Here is a 5,533-nt window from a genome sequence, read left to right on the forward strand (position 1 = left end):
CTATATTGTTATATACTTCCCTCGTAGGACTGCCTTTGCTACATCCTAGAGGTTTGGAGAAACATGTTTTCATTTTCATTTATTTTAAATTTCCTCTTTAATTTCCTGGTTGCTGCATTCATTCTCTATTAGGATATTCATAATCTCCACGTATTTTTGGTCTGTCCAAATTTTTCTTACTGTTGACTTTGCATTTCATAGCCTCGTGGTCCGAAAATGTACATGGTGTGATACCATCCTTCTTGTACCTGTTGTACCTGTTGAGGGCTGATTTGTGGGCCATGATATGATCTGTTCTTGAGAATGTCCCATTTGCACTTGAAAGGAATGTGTATTCTGCTTTATTAAGAAATTCAGACTATATCTGTGGAGTCCCTGTGGTCCAGTGTGTCAAGGCTATTGTTCCCCTATATATTTTCTGCATAGATGATCAGTTCTTTAACATAAGTGGTTGTTAAAATCCCCTGTCATTATATTATTATCAGTGAGTTCCTGTACGTTTGTTGTTAATTGGTTTCTATATTTAGGTACTACCATGTTGGCAGCATAAATATTTAGTTGTTGGAACTTTTTTTTTAATAAATTTATTTTTTATTGGTGTTCAATTGTCCAATGTACAGAATAACACCTAGTGCTCATCCCGTCAAGTGTCCCCCTCAGTACCCGTCAAATATTCACCCACACCCCCTATCCCCCTCCCCTTCCACCACCCCTAGTTCGTTTCCCAGAGTTAGGAGTATTTATGTTCTGTCTCCCTTTCTGATATTTCCCACACGTTTCTACTCCATTCCCTTATATTCCCTTTCACTATTATTTATTTTCCCCAAATGAATGAGAGCATACACTGTTTGTCCTTCTCCGATTGACTTACTTCACTCAGCATAATACCCTCCAGTACCATCCACGTTGAAGTAAATGGTTGGTATTTGTCGTTTCTAATGGCTGAGTAATATTCCATTGTATACATAAACCACATCTTCTTTATATTCATCTTTCAATGGACACAAAAGCTCATTCCACAGTTTTGCTATTGTGGACATTCCTGCTATAAACATCAGGGTTCAGGTGTCCCAGCGTTTCATTGCATCTGAATCTTTGAGGTAAATCCCCAACATTACAATTGCTGGTTCGTAGGGCAGGTCTATTTTTATCTCCTTGAGGAACCTCCACACAGTTTTCCAGAGTGGCTTTATCAGTTCACATTCCCACCAACAGTGTAAGATGGTTCCCTTTTCTCCACATCCTCTCCAAAATTTGCGGTTTCCTGCCCTGTTAATTTTCCCCATTCTCACTGGTGTGAGGTGGTATCTCATTGTGGTTTTGATTTGTATTTCCCTGATGGCAAGTGATGCAGAGCATTTTCTGATGTGCATGTTGGCCATGTCTATGTCTTCATCTGTGAGATTTCTCTTCATGTGTTTTGCCCATTTCATGATTGGATTGTTTGTTTCTTTGGTGTTGAGTTTAAGATGTTCTTTATAGATTTTGGAAACTAGCCCTTTATCTGATACGTCTTTTGCAAATATCTTCTCCCATGCTGTAGGTTGTCATTTAGTTTTGTTCACTGTATCCTTTGCTGTGCAAAAGCATCTTATCTTGATGAAGTCACAATAATTCATTTTTGCTTTTGTTTCTTTTCCATTCGTGGATGAATCTTGCAAAAAGTTACTGTGGCTGAGTTCAAAAAGTGTATTGCCTTTGTTCTCCTCTAGGATTTTGATGGACTCTTGTCTCACATTTAGATCTTTCATCCATTTTAAGTTTATCTTTGTGTATGGTGAAAGTGAGTGGTGTAGTTTCATTATTCTGCATGTGCATGTCCAATTTTCCCAGCACCTTCTATTGAAGAGACTGTCTTTCTTCCAATGGATAGTCTTTACCCCTTTATCGAATATTGGTTGACCATAAAGTTAGGGTCCACTTCTGGGTTCTCTATTCTGTTCCATTGATCTATGTGTGTTTTTGTGCCAGTACGACACTGTCTTGATGACCACAGCTTTGTAGTACAACCTGAAATCTGGCATTATGATGCCCCTAGATATGTTTGTCTTTTTTACAATTCCCCTGGTATTCGGAGTCTTTTCTGATCCCACACAAATCTTTCTTTTTAATGATACTCACATTCAGAGAGAGAGAGAGAGAGGCAGAGACACAGGCAGAGGGAGAAGCAGGCTCCATGCACCGGGCGCCTGACATGGGATTCGATCCTTGGTCTCCAGGATTGCGCCCTGGGCCAAAGGCATGCACCAAACCGCTGTGCCACCCAGGGATCACGATTCCACACAAATCTTAAAATAATTTGTTCTAACTCTCTGATGAAAGTCCATGGTATTTTGGTAGGGTTTGCATTAAAAGTGTACATTGCCTGGGTAGCATTGACATTTTCACAATGTTAATTCTGCCAATCCATGAGCATGGAATATTTTTCCATCTCTTTGTGTCTTCCTCAATTTCTTTCAGAAGTGTTCTATAGTTTTTAAGGTATAGATCCTTTACCACCTTGGTTAGGTTTACTCCTCAGTATCTTATGCTTTTGGGTGCAATTGTAAATGAGATTGACTCCTTAATTTCTCTTTCTTCAGTATCATTGTTAGTGTATAGAAATGCCATTGATTTCTGGGCATTGATTTTGTATCTGGCAATGCTACCAATTGCTGTATGTGTTCTAGCAATCTTGGGGTGTAGGATTTGGGTTTTCTAGGTAGAGAATCATGTCATCAGTGAAGAGGGAGAGTTTGACTTCTTCTTTTCCAATTTGAATGCCTTTAATGTCTTTTTGTTGTCTGATTGCTGAGGCTAGGACTTCCAGTACTATGTTGAATAGCAGTGGTGAGAGTGGACATCCCTGTCTTGTTCCTGATCTTAGGGGAAAAGCTCCCAGTGCTGCCCCATTGAGAATGATATTTGCTGTGGGTTTTTCGTAGATGGCTTTTAAGATGTCGAGGAACGTTCCCTCTATCCCTACGCTCTGAAGTGTTTTGATCAGGAATGGATGCTGTATTTTGTCAAATGCTTTCTCTGCATCTAATGAGAGGATCATATGGTTCTTGGTTTTTCTCTTGCTGATATGATGAATCACATTGATTGTTTTACGAGTGTTGAACCAGCCTTGTGTCCCGGGGATAAATCCTACTTGGTCATGGTGATTAATTTTCTTAATGTACTGTTGGATCCTATTGGCTAGTATCTTGTTGAGAATCTTTGCATCCATGTTCATCAGGGATATTGGTCTGTAATTCTCCTTTTTGGTGGGGTCTTTGGTTTTGAAATTAAGGTGATGCTGGCCTCATGGAATGAATTTGGAAGTACTCTATCTCTTTCTATCTTTCCAAACATCTTTAGTAGGAGAGGTATGGTTTCTTCTTTAAACGTTTGATAGAATTCCCCTGGGAAGCCATCTGGCCCTGGACTTTTGTGTCGTGGGAGGTTTTGGATGGCCGCTTAATTACCTCCCTGGTTATTGGCCTGTTTAGGTTTTCTATTTCTTCCTGTTCCAGTTGGTAGTTTGTGGCTTTCTAGGATTGCGTCCATTTCTTCTAGATTGCCTAATTTATTGGCGTATAGCTGTTCATAATATGTTTTTAGAATCGTTTGTATTTCCTTGGTGTTGGTAGTGATCTCTCCTTTATCATTCATGATTTTATTAATTTGAGTCTTCTCTATCTTCTTTTTAATCTGGTTGGCTAATGGTTTATCTATCTTATTAATTTGTTCAAAGAACCAACTCCTGGTTCTGTTGATCTGTTCCACATTTATTCTGGTCTCGATTTCCTTGAGTTCTGCTCGAATTTTAATTAAGTCTCTTCTTCTGTTGGGTGTAGGATATATCTGCTGTTTTTTTCTAGCTCCTTTATGTGTAAGGTTAGCTTTTGTATTTGAGTTTTTTCCAGTTTTTGAATGGATGCTTGTATTGCGATGTATTTCCCCCTTAGGACTGCTTTTGTTGCATCCCAAAGATTTTGAACGTTTGTGTCTTCATTCTCATTAGTTTCCATGAATCTTTTTAATTCTTCCTTAATTTCCTGGTTGACCCTTTCATCTTTTAGCAGGATGATCCTTCACCTCTATGTGTTTGAGGTCCTGCCAAACTTATTGTTGTGATTTAGTTCTATTTTCAAGGCAGTATGCTCTGAGAGTATGCAGTGGGTGATCCCAGTCTATTGGTATCGGTTCAGACCCAATTTGTGTCCCAGTATGTGGTCGATTCTGGAGAAAGTTCCATGTGCACTTGAGAAGAATGTGTATTCAGTTGAGTTTGGATGTAAAGTTATATATATATCTGTGAAATCCATCTGGTCAGTGTATCATTTAAACATCTTGTTTCTTTGGAGATGTTATGCTTAGAATAACTATCAAGTATACAATGGGCTAGATTGAAGTCACCAAGTATATGGTAAGTATTATCTAAGTATTTCTTCACGTTGGTTATTAATTGGTTTAAATATTTGGCAGCTCCCACATTTGGGGCATTTATATTGAGGATCGTTAAGTCCTCTTTTTGGATAGATCCTTTAAGTATTATACGTCTCTCTTCATCTCTCATTACAGTCTTCGGGGTAAACTTTAGTTTATCTGATAGAAGGATGGCTACCCCTGCTTTCTTTTGAGGACCATTTGAATGGTAAATGGTTCTCCAAACTTTTATTTTCAGGCTGTAGGTGTCCTTCTGTCTAAAATGAGTCTCTTGTAGACAGCAAATAGATGGGTCCTGCTTTTTTATCCAGTCTGTAACCCTGCGCCTTTTGATTGGGTCATTAAGCCCGTTCACGTTCAGAGTTACTATTGACAGATATGCGTTTAGTGTCATCATGATATCTATTCAGTCCTTGTTTTTGTGGATTGTTCCACTGAACTTCTTCTTAAAGGGGAATTTTAAGAGTCCCCCTTAAAATTTCTTGGAGAGCTGGTTTGGAGGTCACATATTCTTTCAGTTCCTGCCTGTCTTGGAATCTTGGAAGCTCTTTATCTCGCCTTCCATTTTGAATGAGAGCCTTGCTGGATAAAGTATTCTTGGTTGCATGTTCTTCTCTGGAGGACCCTGAATATATCCTTCCAGCCCTTTCTGGGCTGCCAGGTCACTGTGGAGTGTTCTGCTGTTACTCTAATGCTCCTCCCCATAAATGTCAGGGATTTCTTGTCTCTTGCTGCTTTAAGGATCTTCTCTTTATCTTTGGAATTTGCAAGCTTCACTATTAAATGTCGAGGTGTTGGACAGTTTTTATTGATTTTAGGGGGGGATCTCTCTATTTCCTGGATCTGAATGCCTGTTTCCCTTCCCAGATTAGGAATGTTTTCAGCTAGGATTTGTTCAAATACATATTCTGGCCCTCTGTCCCTTTCGGCGCCCTCGGGAAACCCAATTACACGTAGGTTTTTCTTCCTCAGGCTGTCGTTTATTTCCCTTAATCTGTCTTTCTGGTCTTTTAATTGTCTGTCTCTTTTTTCCTCAGTTTCCCTCTTTGCCATCAACTTGTCTTCTATGTCACCCACTCGTTCTTCCACCTCGTTAACCCTCGTCATTAGGACTTCTAGT

This window comes from Canis lupus, unplaced genomic scaffold (assembly GCF_003254725.2).
Source record: "Canis lupus dingo isolate Sandy unplaced genomic scaffold, ASM325472v2 SANDYSCAFF122, whole genome shotgun sequence".
Lineage (NCBI taxonomy): Eukaryota > Metazoa > Chordata > Mammalia > Carnivora > Canidae > Canis > Canis lupus.